The 17,996-nt window shown below is 59.0% G+C and overlaps 1 protein-coding gene across 13 annotated transcripts in view; it reads right to left on the bottom strand.

Annotated features, from left to right (window-relative positions):
- LOC125282996 (ral guanine nucleotide dissociation stimulator-like) overlaps window positions 1-17,996 on the bottom strand; it is a 601,545-nt gene that overhangs the window by 406,422 nt on the left and 177,127 nt on the right. The gene's annotated exons all lie outside the window — the stretch shown is intronic.

The raw sequence follows: 17,996 nt of genomic DNA on the forward strand, positions 1-17,996 counted from the left end.
ACACTTACACAGTCCCCTCCCCAGGATCCCTTCCCCTCAACATCTCCCCCGTCCCAATACTATCTCACCCTTCCAGGCTAGCCTCAAGAGCCTCCTTTTCCTCCAGGAAGCCTTCCCTGAACATCACTCCCCCTCCTCCCCTCCCACGGCTGCTTCTGCAAGTGTGTGCCCCCGCCCCCAACATCTCATAGTGCTTTGTACCCAACTTAACATGTACCGCGTTCTGCCCTAAAGTAAACTGTGTGAGAAGACCTCCTGGAAGGGAAGATGCTTCCTTCCTGAAAGAGGTGTCCCTGAACAGGGTTCTGCAGGATGAGTAAGAGTTTGCCAATTGGCCTAGGATTTGGCAGCTTTGTGACAGTCACTGAGTACATTTGTTTAGTCATGTCTTCACTCAACAATCATTTATAAAGTGACTTTGCCCAGACTTGTTCACCAGAATGTGGCCCCCAGGGGCAGGGCCGCACCTCATTTATCTCTGGCTGGGCCCCCCTGCTCCCAGGATCTCCTAGCTCAGCTTGACTTTATGCCCAGCGAAGTTTGTGACTTGAGGGCATTTTCCAAGGGCGGATGAAGCCTTGGGCATGGGAGCGTCTGGCAGGAGGGAGGGCAGAAGGCCACAGAGCCTCCCAGGTTAGCGAAAATAGGACTGCTCTGTGTTGGAAGCACAGAGGCTAGGGAGACGCTCTTGGTTCCAAATCCCGACCCTGCTACTTCCCAGCTGAGAGATCTGGCGGCGCTAAGGTTCTGGTCTGTACCTGTTAAGAGGGGGTAACAGTGCCCGGGGTCAGGTGGGCACTCGGGGCCAGAGGATGACTCTGCCTCCCGCAGTAACGGCACTGGCCAGCAGGGGTCTCCAGAGCGACTTGAATGCTCTGGCTCTGGCTTTGGCGCAGGGTGGGCGGGAAGCTGGAGGGAGGCTGTGTGGCAAGGTCTGTCCACCTTGCACTCAGCCGACAGGTCCCCCCGCAGAGCTCCAGGACACGGCGGGCGGGTCAGGCTGGGACACTGTGCACTGAGCCGGCCTATGGACCGGCCCTGGGGACAGCGCAAGGTGACACACGTTTCTGCTTCCAGCGGGGTCACCGCCCACGGGTGTCTCACAGGGCCACAGACGATGCCAGCCAGGGCCGTGGGGTGGGGGAGGCCACAGGGCTCTGATGGTAAAGACCTCGTGCTTTGCGCAGCTGCCCAGGCCCAGGCACACTTAACTCATGTGAGCCTTCCTGCAGCCCGTGTTACACGTGAAGAACCAGACACAGAGAGGTTAGGAGCTTGCCTGAGGTCACACAGCAGGTCGGTGGCAGAGCTGGGATGACAACCCAGATGATGTGGTAATACCCACACTCTGACCACCGTGCCTCATGCCTGGTAAAAGCAGCCCTGGCTTCCTGATTAGGCGGGGGTGACAGCCAATGACAACTTAACAGAGGAAAAGGAGAGGAAGGAAGTTCCTGTGGAGGGAACTACATGAGTGGAGGCTCAGAGGCATGAGAATACAGGCAGAGAGGCCAGTCGTGCAGAGGAGCTTCACGGGAAGGAGGGTGCAGAAGGGAACTGCTGTAGAGCTGAACGCAGGGGACTCACAAGGTCAGCTCTGTGGGTGGAACCTTCCCGGCGGCTGTGGGGTGGGCAAGGACTAGGGGGGCCAAGTGGGAAAGCCAGGGAAGAGGCCAGCACTGTCTCCGGGAGGAAGCTGCAGCAGGTTCTGGAGCCTCGGTCAGGCCTCCCTTGGTGACCAGAGACAGAAATCTGCAAACGGCAGTTTTGAGGCTCCAGGAGCATCCCCTCCATGGGTGGCCATGCAGCTGGCCCCTGAAACTGAAATCAGGGCGTGGAAAGCCATAAGGATCCTGTCTGTCTGTCTGTCTGTCTGACCAGCTCCTCTCGGCCCCGGGGCTTCCTCCCTCCCTCTCTCCTGCACCTGTTCTCCACATGGCAGTATATGTGGCCCCTTCAACTCCCAGTGCAGGCATAAAGTCCCACAAAAGGAAGCCACTGGCCTCACATGGGGCAGATGCCCACCCCAGACGGGTTCTGCTGTGGGCGGGACAGATTGTGCAAACGTGTGGCAGGTCCCCGGGAACCATGTGGCTGGAGCTGGGAGTAGTGGCTCCCAGAAGGAAAGAGTAGGGCCACACCAGACCTCTGGAGCCAGCAGACCTCTGCCCTGGCCCGAGCTTGCAGACACCTGGCCTTAAAATCCAGCTTCTCTGAGCTCAGGTAAATGTGAGGTGGCCCAGCCAGCTGGACAGGTCAGTCCTGGGCACAGTTCCACCAGCGTGAGCTTACTTGTCTCTCCAGTGTCTCTGCACCAGGGGGCTTGAAGGCATCAGAGAGCTCTAGGTTCAAATTCTGGTTTGGTCACTACAGTAGTTTAAAGGTGACCATAAATTCTTTGATGTCCTTTCTTTGATAGTCAGGTCCCATAACTGCTTGACCAATAGAATATGGTGGAAGTGACGGCGTCCTTATTTCTGGGCCTGGGCTTTTAGAGAGAGCTGGGTTCTCAGCTCCTGGAGCACCTGCTCTAGGAGCCAGGCTCCCCTACTGTGAGGAAGCCCACGCGAGAGGCTCCCAGCAGAGCCAGGGCCCGCTTGGTGGTGGGGAGCGGACCGTCCAGGAGGCGGGTCCCCATCCAGCGGCCCTGGCTGACGTCGTGGAGCACAGAGCAGCCTTCCCCACTGAGTCCTGCCAACATGCAGGCTTGGGAACAAAACAACATGATATGAAAGGTTTTCAGCCACTGAGTTTGGGGGTGTCTTGTTATGCAGCAAGAGCTCACTTGAAGTAACTTATCACCTGTGTGGCCCTGGGAGGAGGACGCGTGGTTTCTGGAACCTGTTTTCTCATCGGAGAGCAGAGAGAGTCTGTACGTCGCGGGGTTTGGTCAAAATTGAGCATCCAGGGGCGCCTGGGTAGCGCAGTCGTTAAGCGTCTGCCTTCGGCTCAGGGCGTGATCCTGGAGTTCCGGGATCGAGTCCCACATCGGGCTCCTCCGCTGGGAGCCTGCTTCTTCCTCTCCCACTCCCCTGCTGTGTTCCCTCTCTCTCACTGGCTGTCTCTCTGTCACATAAAAAAAAAAAAAAATCTTAAAAAAAAAAAATTGAGCATCCAGAACACTGCTCAGCACTGTCATCCAACTCCCGAAACAGCGTCGAATCAGCGAATCCCCACGTCACAGGCAAGGCTGCTGAGGACGCTTGCCCAGGTCACACACCAGCGAGCAGCCACGCGAGGATTCAAACCCAGGATGGGGCTACAGTGCAGTCCCAGAATTTTCCAGACACAGCCCTGCCTCTGCAAAGCACACACCCCTAAGACAGCCTTCGGGTCCCACTGACTTTGCTTCTTTTCCCAGAAACCACCGTCTTCCCTTTCCAGAGAAATCCCAGCTCCCCCAGAACGGCTGCAGCAATGCTCCCAGCCTCAAGTTGAAGGGCAGATGGGCAGACCCCCTGGGCCCAACTTTCCTGACCGATGGCACGTCCTTCTCCGTGGTGACACTGCCCTGGCCCTGAGACCTGCTGGCCTGGGAGCAGCCCTCCCCGATGGTCACACTGCTGCCGGCAGTGACCCCGAGCAGCGGATGGCAGCTCTGACTCAAGGCTCAAGAACTTCCGGGGGTCTGAGTGCCCACCTGGCATCTGCACCCCTGTGTCGTCCGCACCTCCCCCTTTCCTTTCCCTCCCAGAGCGGTTGGAGGACCAGCCCCAGGCAGGACTTGGGAGGCTGGTGACAACATGAGGTTCAGGGTTCAGCAGGGTACCTGGGGCTGCAGGGGAGCCCCAGGAGTGCTGTGCCCTGGGCAGGGGCCTCCAGGGGGCAAGTGAAGCTGTGGAGAGGTGGGGCAGTACTGGGAGCTGGGATCGGTCAGCACCCGTCCGCAGGTCCATTTCTCACCACGTTCATGCGGGAGGTCCCACGGGTGGTTGGCAGAACGCTGAATCAATTTTCTTTTCAAGGTAAAAACAAACAAACAAACAACAACAACAACAACGAAAAAAGGAACAACTCGGCAAAGAAGGCAGGCAGGTAGAAGCAAAGAATAAATAATGGTGTTGTGTATTCTAAGCCATAGCTGGGGAGACAGGGCCCCCGCCCCAATACAGTGTGATCCCCAGGGAGGTCACCAGCCTGGAGGGATGGGAGGGGACAAAGAGAGCAGTTGCCCAGAAGCTGCAGCGAGGAGTTCCCCTTGCCAGGCCCAGGCCGAGGCCTGCTGTGACCCGCGGCCATGTGGTTTCTGAACCGTGCGTGGTTAGGACGCGACACAGTGCACTGTAACGGGACAGTGCTCTTCCCTGTGGCTGAGGCACGGTCACACACAGCTGGCTGGGGGCCAAGGCAGGCAGCCGCAGGGCGACGGGGCACTTACCCAGAGGTCACTGGGAAAGGAGACACGGCCACGGCCAGGGCATTTCCAGCTCTGCTCATTTTCTGCTGTGTGCCCTGGAGGAAGTCCCTCACCCTCTCTGTGCTGAGTGGCCTGGCCTGTAAAATGGGCCCTGGCTGTTCCACACAGGAGTGTGGGGTGACCGTGCGTGCGCCCCACCCACCCCGAGGCTTCCTCTCCCTGGCCTCCCCACCGCCTCACCGTCCTCCCTGTGAGCCCTGCGGGGACTGCCGAGGGCTCCCCTCTGGACTGCCCCCACGGTCCTCTGGAAGGGGCCACTGCTGTCCCTGTCTCCTCTCCAGATGGCACCACCACCTCCCCCGCAGGAGACGTTTTTCTGGAAGGGCTTCGTGCAGGAGACCATGGCCAGGCGTGGGAGCAGAGCTGAGAGAGTCTCCAAGGGAGGCGGCACCCCAGAAACAGACACCACGGAGGTCCCCGGGGCGGCCCCGCCTCCTGCTACAGACAGAGGGACGCTTCCCACCTGACACATCATACGTGCTGCGGGCCGCGTGCTGCTGCTCCAGTGGCTCCCTCACCGCCCCAATGTCACCCCACAACGTCAGCACACACCCAATGCACCGAAGGCCTTTCTGGGCGGCCGAGAGCCCACCTGGCACCTGCACCCCTGTGCCTGCCGGCTCCCCTACCAGGTGTGTGCGCAAGTCCGGCAGCGGGAGCCGACGGGGCTGGGCGGCTGGGTCCAGGGAACCATCTGGAAATGCACATGGAGTTGGGGAGCAGGTCCTGCCCCCGGCCGTTGTAACAAACTCCTGCAGACTCTGTGGCCCAAAACAACTGTGGTCATTTTCTCACTGTTCCAGAGGCCACAAGTCTGCACGCGGATCCAGTGACCAAAATCAAGGTGTTGGTAGGATGTGCGCTCCAGCGGCTCTGGGGGGAGTCCGTTCCCTGCCTTCTCCAGCGTCGGGAGCTGCCTCCCTGCCTCCCCGGGGCCGTCCTGCATCTTCAGCGTCAGCAGGGTGAGCACTGCCTTCTGTCCCTGTCAACTCCCACCCCGCTTCCCTCTCCGACACTCGCGATTGCATTCAAGGCCCATCCAGACAACGCGGGGCAATCCTCCCATCTCAAGATCCTTAACTGAATCACACCGGCAAAGTCTCTTTCGCAGAGCAGGTAATATTCACGGGTTTAGGGGATCAGGACCTGGCTATCCTGGGGGACCCTGATCCAGCCTACCGCAGTGTGGAAACGGCTGGGGGGCTGCTGCACTCTTGTCCGTGCCTGTCATTTATGAGGACTGAAGCCCTTCTCCCACACAGCCTGTGCACAGCCGCAGGAGCCTTCTTAACCCAACACTCAGGCCGCCATTTACCAAGAGGTCAGAGTTGGTTCACAAGCGGAAACTTAGGTGCTTTCTCCACAGTAGGCATTTGAAATCACTTAATTAACCTAAACCATGAGAGGAGTCACCGGGCAATGTTCCCCCGGTGTTAACTTTACCGTACAAACTATTTTAACACATTCTTTCAGCAGAGTTGTGTAAAAGAGAGCTTCTGCAAGGAGAATGAGCAAACCTGAGTCCTAGGGTCATTTGCCAGGATGTGTTCCACAGCAGTGTGGGGGCGGGGCCTGCAGGTCCCTGGATCGAACCAGTCCTGATGCCAACCCACATCTCCTCTGCCCCACCCCACGCCAGCCACACTGGGGTGGGTGACCAGCTCTGGGCAGGCGCCCACTCAGGGTGTCACCCGCCGGCCCCTCGCCTGGGCCCGGGATACACCCCACCTGCATCCTCCCCAAGGCTTCTCCCCAGGTGGGAGGCCCTTGGGGGCAGCTCCACGCTCAAGCAGTCATGCCCGTGCAGCCACCCCTGACCACTCAGCCAGGGGAGAAGCCAGTGGGTAAATGCTGCCCCAAAGACAGTTCTGAGATCCCTCCACAGGCTCCCCGGGAGCTGACACAGGATGGACCCCGGGTGCCCCGGCCGAGCCCAACATGACACCTGCGCCTCAGTTCCTCCTCTGACCCTGCTCCCTGAGGTCAGACTGCGGGCTCTGCAGAGCGGCCACCCCTGAACCGGTTACTCCTGGCTCCTGGGTTCAGAGCCACCCTTCTGATCCACTTGCAATCAGAAGGAAGGAGGACGGCAGTCTCCTGTTCAGAGCAGGGGCACGAGGGGGGCCTCCTGCCAGACAGCGGCTCAGGGTCGGCTTTCTCAGAACGGGGGGCCCTGGAAGGAAAAGGCTATCAAACGTGTGTGCCAGCCGGCTCTGCTGGGGAGCAGAGTCCCCACAGTGAACACCCGTCCTCCCTCCGAGGGCCCAGGGTCCGGGACTGAGCCGCCGGCTGCTTCTGCCCCAGGTCTCTCACCTGGAGTCTGAACTGGGCTGACGTGCCCTCGGCCACGCTGTCACACTCACGTGGCTGTCCTCCCCACGCGGGCCTCTCCACACGCGCCCGAGCGTCCCCACGGCCCGGCGCGCCTCCCCTGCAGCAGCGGTCCGGGGCCAAGACGGAGGCCACGCCGCTGGCTTCCGCCGCCCCCATGGGTCACATGGGTTAGCCCGCCCCCGACGGGAGGCCACTTCACGATGTGAGTCCCAGGGAGCGGGCTCACTGGAGGTCAGCGTGGAGGCTGGCTGCCCCTGCATAAGAGTAAAAGCTCTGTGACCCAGGTGTCTGAACCGAACCAGCTGATTTGGACACAATGTTACATTTCCCCGTATAAACACCAGAACTAAGTCCCCGCGAGGTCCTTCCTTCGCCCCCTGGTCTGCTGCTTCTCGGTTGACACGTCTGGGCAAGGACGGAGAGCATCTAGGACTGGTCTGGTGTTCGCTGGGCCCATGAGAGGGTCCCTCGGTCCCCCCAAAACCCCCGGTCTCCAGGCCCTGGGCTGGGGGAGGCTGAGCAAAGAGGCGTGACGTTCAGGCACATGGTCAGTAAGAGGTGGGGTGGGGATTTGGACTAGGCTGGCCAGAGCCCAGCCATAAGCTGCCCAGGGGAGGGGACAATCTGCAAATAGGGTTGACCCTGGGTCCCACCCCAAATGTTCGTGTGCCATAGCGCCCCATGCCCCAGCCTCCAACCACCAAGCCCTTTTGGGGCCCTTCCCGCTCCCCCCCCCCCCAGCCACTGGCTCATGAGCTCCTGGGCCTTGCAGCTTGGCTCTGCCCCACATGCTGTGACCTGCTTTGTCCTTCCCAGACACTCCAGCCCAGCCCAGGCCATTTGGCCTGACCCAGTCAGTCCCCTCCAGGGGATGGAGTCTGGAGACAGCCTTTGGCCCCACTAGGGCCAGAGACCCACGGTCTGGAAGCCCTCAGCACTGTTCCCAGCAGGTCCTATCTATTCCGTGTGCACCTACTGTGTGTCAGATGCTGCGCTGGGCCCTGTGACAAGCGACGCCTCGTGCCTGCTCTCAGGGAAGTTACGGGCAGCAGAGGGGACAGGCAGAAAACCAGCGAATGCCTGGATACATTGGGCTCCTTGTTATAAGTGCCTCCTGGCTGGTCACTGGATTCTGTGAGGGGGCTGCGGGGGCGGGGGTGGGGGAGGGGCTTTCCAAGGAGGTGACATTCAGGCTGAGATAGGAAGAACACCAAGGAGTCGCTGAGGCACATAGCAAGGGGAACAGAGCTCTAGCGAGGAGACAGCAGTGCAAAGGCCCTGAGGTTGGAACACTTGGCACAGTGGAAGGACTGGGAGAGGCCAACCAGGTTGGCACCCCCGCCCCGACCTCGCCTCTCTGACCCCAGCCTGTGTAGGAAAAGAGAGATAATAAACCTAGTCCTGGGAACTGAGGATGACGAGGGTGGAACGTCTGTGTGCTCGGTGACTAGCGCTAGTGTTAATGACAGTGCAGGGGCACCTGGGAGGCTCAGTCAGTTAAGCGTCTGCCTTTGGCTCAGGTCATGATCTCATCGTCCTGGGATCCAGCCCCACATGGGGCTCTCTGCTCAGCGGGGAGCCTGCTTCTCCCTCTGCCTGCTGCTCTCCCTGTTTGTGCTCTCTCCCTCTCTCCCTCTGACAAATAAATAAATAAAATCTTAAACAAAACAAAACAGTGTAGACAGGCAGTGGGGTGGCAGGGGCAGTGCGGTCCTGGAAGGAGGGGCCGAGATGGGGTCTTGCAGCTGACCCTTCCCTGCCTGTGACTTGGGGCCGGGTTCCACGGTCAGATGAAGTTGTATGCTCAGGAACAATGCCCCCGGGGGCCAAGCATCTATTTTGTGCGATCCAGACACAGCCCCCGTGTGCCAGGAAAGTGGGGCTCAGAGGTGGGTGCAGGAGTGGGCCCTGGGTCTGGGCTTCCACAGGCCGTCCTCACCCAGGCCACCCCATTCCTGCACAGGAGCAAAAGAGAGTGTCTCAGGGACCCGGAAGCTGTCCCACCAACCACAGGACAGCTGTGGGCCTAGAGGCTGAACAGCAGACACGGATGGTGGGGGAGCTGTTGTCACATCATCCCTGAAAGGTAAGCCTGGACCAGGGGAGGGCCATCTGTGCAGGAGGAGCTGCGTGTGGGGAGGGTGGGGACACCTGCTTAGAAGGTGGGGTGCCCCCCTCCTCCCTAAATGAACTAGGCCCAGAAAGGGTCTGGAGGACAGAAGCTGGACCCTTGAGGCCCCACTGTGTGCTGGGCTGTGTCTCTGCCCAGCTCCATGCTCAGCTCCATGCTCAGCTCCACTGGGCTTCCATCCTGCTTCTGTCCTGGCCTCCTTCTGGTTTCCAAAGCTTCCAGGAAAGGGCAGGAGGAGGGAAGTGGTGGGATGGGCCGGGAACTGCCTGTTCTCTGAGTTCCACTGGGACAACCCAGAAACTGGGGCAGGGAGGCCCAGACAGAAAGGAAAAAGAGGGGAGGGGAAGGGAGGGGAGGGAAAGCAGGGGAGAAGGAGAGGAGGAAGGGAGGGGAGAGTGGGAGGGGAGAGGAGAGGAGAGGGGGAGCAAAAGGGAGGGAGAGGGAGGGGGGAGAGGGGAGAGAAGGCCAGGAGAAGGGGAGGAGAGGGAGGAGAAAGAGGGGTGGAAGGGAGGGGAGAGGAGCCCAGAGAGGGGGAAGGGAGACCTGGCATCCTGGAAGATGCTGTTTGCACACTCGCTAGGGGGAGTGTCTGGCGTGAATGGCGGCCAGGAGGGGTCAGTGTGGGTGTGTGGAGCAGAGCATGTGAGCAGGAGTGTGTAAGAATAAGTGTGTGCTTGTGAGTGAGAGCAAGCGAGGGTCTGTGTGCGTGTGTGTGCAGGTGTGAGGAGTGCTGTGGTGACAGCCAACAGAGCCCAGGAGGCCCAGGGACCAGGAAGGCCCCCCCCACCCTGTGCAGGACTTTCCCAAGGCTCTGCCCTCAGCCCAGGAGCTGGGCCCCCCACTCCTGCCTCATCCCCATTCCCCTGGGACAGAGAGGGCCTGTCCCACCTTGGAGGGGACACCCCCACGGGCCCAATGCTGAAGTCACCCCCAGCAGCCCCCTGCAGAGCATCACCCCGTTTCACTGAGGAGGGCGACTGAGGCCCTGGCAGGGTGCGGCTGAGAGGAGGTTCACCCCATCGCCCACCTCCTGCCCGGTGGCAGTGAGGGAGCCACGGGCCTCGGGCCTCGGCAAGCCCAGGAAGGCCCAGGGTCGGTGGGCAGGACTTTCTGCAGGCACTGGGTCCTAGGAGGAGCCTGGAGGGATAGCAGGACCCTCAGCCATGGCAGGCAAACACAGGGACATGACCTTGTCCTGCATGCATGCACGTATGTGTGTGTAAGTGTGGCTGGGGGGGAGAGTGGGGAACAGGGACCCTCATCTCCTGGCTCAGTCCCATCTTCCTTTTGCTGGTTCTCCCCCAGCACTGACCCACCATCCCCTGAAACCCCGCCCCACCCCACCCTCTGGGATCCCCGTGGGAGTGCTCCTCCCCAGGACCTTGGCTTCACCCCTGCCAGCTCCCCCACCCTGGCTGCCCAACAGGTTGGAGGGGGTTGAAGTGTCCCCCCAAAATTCATGATCCCCCAGAACCTCGGAATGTGGCCTTATTCGGGAAAAGCGTGTTTGCAGATGGCATTAGTTAACACGAGGTCATGTGGGAGCAGGGCGGTCCCTATTTCTAGGGACTGGTGTCCTTGTAGGAGGAAGGGGGACTCACAGAGACACGGGAGGAGGCCACATGGAGACTGAGGCAGAGACGGAGGGGTGCGGCCACAAGCCAGGGAGGCCTGGGGGCCCCAAAGCTGGACGAAGCAGGAAGCATGCTCCCCCAGAGCCTCACAGGGAGCCCGCCTCGGGGACACCTTGACTTCAGAGCCTCCAGACCCTGGGAGGGTATTTCCTGTTTTCTAAGCCACTTGGTGGTCATTTGTGGTGCAGCCCCAGGACCCAGACACAGGGCTGCCCCCTCCTTCCCTGTCGCCTCCTCACTTCCACCGAGTTCTGGAAAGAGCAAAGCCCCAGTACCTCGGCAGAGGAGGGTTTGTGCAGTGTGGTGGCCCCAGACCCCCACTCAGATCCCCAGCTACGGGTGGCCGCCACCACCCCAGCTCCCCACTCGTGGCGCAGCCCCGGTGTCCTCTGGGTGCTCCAGGGCAGAGACTGAGGCTGGGGAGGGCCACGAGCTCCGGGAGAGTTGCAGGCCACCTCTGATGGGCCACTGGGCTGCAGGACTCCCCGATGGCCTTGCATAACGGAAAGGGACCACGGAATGCTTATGGGCTCCCTCCCTTACCGCACAGACTTGCCCCACAATCCTGCCTGGGCATCTGCTCCCTGGGGGGCCCTGTTCAGTGCTGCCAACACTGCATCGCTCTCCCCACACTGCAGACGCCAAAACTGAGGCTAGAGCAGAGCGGCCTCTCCTGGCCTGCACCCCAGCCTACCCCCTCCGCTAAGCAGCTCTGGGGCAGGCAGTTCCCCCCAGCTGTGGGCCTGGTTGCCATGGCTTCGGAGGAGAAGAAAGAGGAGAGGATTCCTGAGCTGCATCCAGAAAGACAGGCTCGCCCCCCCCCCTCCTTCCTCACTCCCTTTCTCTGATGTCAAAGTGGCCCTTTGCGCAGCCAGAGGCCCGTGCCACTTCCTCCCCCACGGCCACGGCCGGGAGCAAAGGAGGTCAGAGAGCCCAAGGGGCCAGGAAATGAGTCAGGGGACCCCAGCCTGGCCAAGACTTCCTAGAGTGAGGGCTCCAGACCCTCCTTCCCACAGGGAAGGGCCGCCAGCAGCTCCCCTACCAGCCGCTGCTCTCTTGCCTCTGTGCCTTCGGCTATGCAGTTCCCTCCATGTGGGCAGCCCTTCCTCACCCTTCACGTCCAGCCCCACTGGGAAACCTCCCCCTGCATTCTGCACCTGCCTCCATCCCTGCGTCTTCATGGGGCTCTGAGGTCTCCTTTCCACCCGGTGTTCCCAGGGCCGGGATAGGCTGCTGCTCAGTAAATGAGTAGATGTTGCTTCATTGTTGCAATGTCCCCTTCCAGATGAAGAAGGGAAGGAAGGAGGGAGCTGATGAGATGTCAGTCCCCCTGGTTATCCTCCCCCATTCGCACTGGACCCAGCACGTGGGTCCGGCTGTCCGCGTGCTTCCCAACACAGATCTCCGCCCTTTGGGGTCTGTCAGCTTCCTGGCCTATGAGAGTCTCCTTCCTGGGGGAGTGGGTGCTCTCTCCACACCACAGAAGAGTGGGTGCTCAGAGAATGTGTGGGAAGGAAGGAAGGAGGGAAGGAGGGAGGGAGAGAGAGAGGGAGGGAGAGAGGGAGAGAAGGAGGGAGGAAGGAGAGAAGGAAGGAAGGAAGGAAGGAAGGAAGGAAGGAAGAGAGGGAGGAAGGAGGGAGGGAGGGAGGAAGGAAGAGAGGGAGGAAGGGAGGGCTGGAAGGAGAAGGAGGAAGGAAGGGAGGGAGGCGGGCGGGAGGAAGGGACCCCAGGTTCTGGTCGGGTTCAGGAGTCTCACCCAACCCGTCCAGGACCAGGAGCTCCGGCAGCCCTGCCTCTGAGCCAGCCTCAGGGTAAGCAGGAGGTGGCAGGAAGGATGAACATTCGTCCAGGTCTCGGCAGCCCCCACAACGACGCGGGCAGCTAGGTTGAGGGGCTAGAGATGAGGGCACAGGGTCAGGGGGCACGGCTGCCGGCCGCAGGCAGACTGACCGGCACCAGCCACCAGGAGCAGGTTATGCTCAGAAGCCCTCACCTGGGGGGCTGGCTGACAGCAGGCGGGCACGCGGCGGAGGGCCCCGAGCGGTCCCCTTGAGGGCGAGTCCTGCACGCTGGGCTCCAGGCCCAAGGTGGGGAGAAACCAGTCCAACTTTCCACTGAAAATAAATACCCCAGCAGGCCTCTGTGGGTAGGGAGGAGGGCTGGCTGTGTGAATGGCTTGCTTTGCACACTTCCATGATTATCTGAATTTTTACCAAGAGCATAGATTATATACATATTTGTTGAAGAAAAGAAAATAAATATCTGATGACCCCAAGGCCTCTGCTTTCCCTGGAAACTTCTACACTGCTGGGCAGTTGTGACAAAGCCCCAGAAGATCTGTCTTCCACAGGCCCTCAACCCACCTTGGGAACATGTCCTATGGGCTAGACCCCTCACCCAAAGGTGGCCATGCATTTTTTATCAATTTGCTTCTTCATTCCTTCACTACTCTGTGTCAGGCCCATGTCCCCTGAAAGCTGCCAGTCTAACAGGGAGACAGGTACGAGGACCATGTACCCACCATACCACCGAAGAATGTGGTGTAGAAGTATAGCTGTGGGAGTAGTGAAGGAGGGCTTCACAGAGGAGGTGACCTTCGAATGGGGCCTTGAAGAGCGAGTAAGAGTTTGTCAGAAGGAAAGCGGGTAGGGGAAGGACGTTCCAGGCAGCAAGGAGAGTGTGAGCTCCAATGTGGATGTGACCGAGGTGCCAGGAGGAGTCTGGGGCAAAAGGGACACGAGTGTGGGGCAGGGTGGTTAGCAAGAGATCAGGCTGGATGGGTGTGGAAACCAAAATCACAAAATGCCTAGATGCTGGGCAAGGGGCTTGCAGATTTTCCTTTGGGCCAATGACTGTGAACTTGCTCACCAAGGACACAGCTTTGGGTTTTTTTTTTTTTTTTTTTTTTAAGATTTTATTTATTTGTCGGAGAGAAAGAGAGCACAAGCAGGGGGAGCAGCAGGCAGAGGGAGAGGGAGAGGCAGGCTCCCTGTGGAACAAGGAGCCTGATGTGGGACTCGATCCCAGGACTTTGGGATCGTGACCTGAGCCGAAGGCAGACGTTTAGCCGGCTGGGCCACCCAGGCGCCCCTGGGCTCTGGATTCTGACCCACAGGCCACGGTTGGAAGTTCCCAGCTGGTTCTGACCAACTCCCGGGGTTGGTGTCCACTGCTGTAGCTGGGGTCATTGCAAATGTGAGAATGACAGGTTCCGGCTAAAGGCTTGGGAGGACAGTGATGTGCCTGAGGCCCCAGGGATAAGGGGCAGAGCCGGCCTCCAACCCAGGTCACTCTGACCCCAAGACCACCCCTGCTGTCTGTCAGCGTGGGCTGGGGCCTCGTGCTCCCTTTGCTCATGTGCTCAGGGGCTTCCAGGGTCTGGCCCTGCTGCGCTCAGGGACACAAAGGTACCAAGTCATGTTTCAGGCGCTTTGTCTCCAGAAGGGAGCATGAAGCTGTCCTCCGAGCTCCCACTCCCAGCCCCTTCCGGGGGCAGCTCCTGACTTCCTTTCCCTCTCCACACAGCATGGGGTGTCCTCGGAGGCTACCCTGAAAGAGCAGACTTTGGCATGAGACAGACCCGAGTTCACGTCCAGGCTGTACCTGGAGGGGACAGGAGGGTCTCAGGCAAGCACGTGCTCCTCCAAGCTTAGCGTCCTCACCTGTAAGCAGGGGTGGAGGGTGGGGAGAGAAAGCATCCCTCAGGGGATGGGGGAAGAGCTTCAGCACAAGGACCTGGGCGCGGGGCCAGGTGCGGAGCCGACCCTGAGCAAAGCTCACTCCCTTCCCGCTGCCTGCAGGTGCGCCCGGGCTCCACACCTGCCTCACCCTATTTGGAGCAGGATCATGGGGGAGTTTCCACGCGGAAGGGCTGTGTCTGCTGCCAGCTAGGGTGCAAGGGAATTACACTCAGGTTGCAGACGTGTTCTCTGATGACTTCATGAGCGAGGCATGCTTGGGCAGAAAGGTCTCTATTCTCTGAGGCCGGGGACTGTAAAGCTGCAAGACTCTGAGGACTGACCCTGAGCAGTGGTGTTCAGTCCCCTTGGGTGCTGAATACGTTTTGCCAGCAACGCCTTGTGTGGGTGCCCAGTCTATACAACGGATAAAAACTGGGCCGCTCTGCTTGAAGAGGGGGTGTGGAAGGCGGTCCTGGGGAAAGGTCCAGGGTCCCATTTTCCCTGTAGCCCTGGATCCTGGGGAGATGGGGTTGGAGCTGCTCCTGGCTGTGGATCGGGGTAGCTGGGGAGCAGAGCACTGTGGACAGAGTCCAGCAGCCGATATTTACCAGCTGGTATGAAAGGACTTCTGTATCCTCAAAACCGCATGCTGGTGCCAGTGTGGCTGGGCCAGGGAGCTCATGTTTCACAGCCAGAAGTCAGTCTATACAACAACAATGATCATATGTCTTTGTGAAAAATCATAATGATGTCAACCTTTTAATGTCCCCACGGTCTCTTCTCTTAAACTTGAAGGGATGTTTTATTGAAAACCTCTCTTGTCTAGAAGAACTATTCATATGAATCCAGCAATTCCATTAGCTTCCCTTTCTTTTTCCTTTGTTAAATTCAAGTACAATTACATAAATATAGTACCAATATATGATTCTTCTGGTTTTGTAAGTCTTTCTACCTATCTGTTCCTCACCCATCCTTCTGTTTGTGTATTTGCATGTAAGTCCCCCGAAATGATGTTCACCTAATGCCAGTGGTTATTTCTGGCAGGTGGGACCGGGGCTGGGTTCTCAATTCCATCTTGGGGATTTTTGGCATGTTGTGAATTCTTTGTTATGAGCAGGTAGCACTTTTATTTTGTTTTAATGGTTTTTTTCTTAAAAAGTAAGATGGAAAGAAAGCATTAAGATCATTAACCAGAATTCATTCTGGAAACTGAGTACTGAGTACTAAAGCCAGTGATGACTGCTATTTTTCTTTTTAATTTCTAAAATCAAGGGAAAACTATTTTACTTTTAAAATGAGGGGGAAAGGACATTGTGGAGATCGTGAATCAAAAGCGGCTGGCGATGATCTATTCATCGACAAATATTTATTGAACAACTTAATGCCAGGGTCCCATGTTTCCCGTTCTCTTATAACTTCAGGTTTTCAGTCCCCGCATTCTGTAAAACCTTTTCTATCACACAGTCCCTGTAATTCTTATAGGCTGCCACTAGGTGGCAGTATGCACACCCGTATTCTGGGTGGCGCTGTGCTGAGCTGCTCAAGTCAGGTAAGATTTCAGTTCAAGACACCTATTACTGCTTTGTAAGTTCTCATTGGCAGAATTATGTCATATATATCGATATGTATATATCGATATATACCTATATAGCTACATCTGTGTCTATATCTATATCTAAAATCTGCAGTATCTATATACAAATACAGATATATTTTAGGATTGGGAACATTACAATTAAGGGTGCTCGACTACTTGTCTTCCTCAAATAAACACTCCAGACACAAGTCAAACAACAGACTAAAGCAAACAAACACGATACTTCTGCACACGAGACAGGGTGGCCTAGAGGCCAAGCACCCCAGCTTTGGAAGCCAACAGATAGGAGTCCAAATCCTGGATTCATCCATCATTTGCTTCATCACCTTAGTCAAATTACTTGAGATCCTTTGGCCTCAGTGTCCTTGTTTCAGTGCTGGGGATCTAATGGAGTCTGAATCACGGGGTTGTTCTGAGAGTTAAGTGAAATGGGGTAGGGAAAGAAATGAGGATCTAGCTGTTAGTATTCCTGCAGTCATTTCCACCTAGAAAACTCCTACTCATACCTGAAGACCCAGCTCAAAGGTCTCCTCCTCAGTGAAGCCCCTGCTAACTTTCTAGCAGGGAGTGAGACACTCCAGAGGGAGGAGAGTTCCAGGTGGAGCAAACTCTGGGGACCAAGGCCCTGGGGCTCACATTCAGAGACACATTTCCTTGGAAACTTGGATGGAGTTAAAAAAATTCTACAAATAACCGTAACACATTTCATTAAAGAACAACAAAAACATATATAGTAAAACTCTTGCTAAGCAAAATTGTTTTATTTTACCTGCTTCTGTTACAACTAGAGTCAAATGATACCTTCTGAGGACAGAACGTTGGGTTACCTTCTTGGGCTTCAGGAGTTCACCTTTGAAAAGGAGTGTGGCCCTAACCTGCCTCCTGGCTTGTGGTGAGGATCAAAGTGACACCATAAAGATGAAAGTTGCCCTGCCTCTGGTTTCATTTCCTACCGCAAGGTTGTCATTTTTTTTTTTTTAAAGAACACAAATCAGGTATTACTTCCTGCTTGAAACCCTCCCCAGGCTGCCTGCGGCCTAAAGAACAAACGCCAGGCTCCTAAGGATGCCTGAAGAAGCCCCTGGACGAGTGCATTTTTGCCCCTTCCACTCGGTGTCCTGGGTCTGCTCAGCTGCCCTCGGCTGGTGACTCCCAGATCCCCGGGGTCCTCCTCTTCTGTCTCCAGCCCCGAGACCAGCACGCAGGCCCCACATCTGTCTACCTCCAGCCGCCTCCCACAGCCTCTTTCAGGCCGTCTTCCAGGTTCCAATCTAAGTACAGCCCAGCATTAGCTGTGATGCCACGGAACACACCCCTGAGCCTCACTCTCCTGTGTGCAGAGGGGCCCGGGACACCTAACTCCTCGGGGTGGGCAGGAAGTCTGGCGAAGACACGCGTGAGGACTCGGGCCAGGCCCCGGCCCACTGCGGGGCGAGACTGCGCGGGTTCCGGCCCTGGGGCTGGGCTGCAGGGCGGCGGGCTAGGGCGGCCCTGCAAAGGGGCCGCGTCCGGGCTGTGCGGGGCAGGGCAGCGGGTGGGAGGGCTTCCCCGAGATCGGTCCAACCCCGCCGGCCCAGAGTGCCGCCGGTGGGAGCCCCGGGACCTCAGTTCGGCGGGCCGCCCCTCCCGGCCCCCGCCGAGGCTTCCCCGGACTCGGCCACCACATGCGCGCTCAGTCCCTCGCAGTCCTGAATGCCCGGCGCGACTGTCCGGCGCGGTCTCGGGAGCGTAGCCCTGTGGCTTGCTGGGCATGCGCGGAGCGCCGGGCGCATGCCCGGTCCTGGGCGGGGGGGGCGGAAGCTCGGCGCGGGGACGCGGCCGGGCGCGCGCCTTGGCGGTGAAGCCCGCCTCAGCCGGTCGCCGCGCATGCGCGACCTGCGCCGACGCAGCACGCCCTGAGGGCGCAATCCCCCCGCCGCCGCCGCCGCCGCCGCCGCCGCCAGCCCGCCGCCGCCGCCGCCGCCGCCGCCGCCAGCCCGCCAGCCCGCCGCCGCCGCCGCCGCCAGCCCGCCGCCGCCGCCGCCGCCAGCCCGCCGCCGCCGCCGCCGCCGCAGGGACCGCTGTGCGCCCGCGGCGTGAGGCGTGGGAGGGAGCACCGCCTGTCGGTTCGCTGCGCCGCCTCGGAGTGGTCTGCCCTCGCCTCCCGGCGCCCCGCGCAGTCTGAGTGAGTGCGGGCCTGGGGAGGGGGCCGGGACGCGGGCGG

Source organism: Ursus arctos, unplaced genomic scaffold (genome assembly GCF_023065955.2).
Source record: "Ursus arctos isolate Adak ecotype North America unplaced genomic scaffold, UrsArc2.0 scaffold_16, whole genome shotgun sequence".
In the NCBI taxonomy this organism is placed as follows: Eukaryota; Metazoa; Chordata; class Mammalia; order Carnivora; family Ursidae; genus Ursus; species Ursus arctos.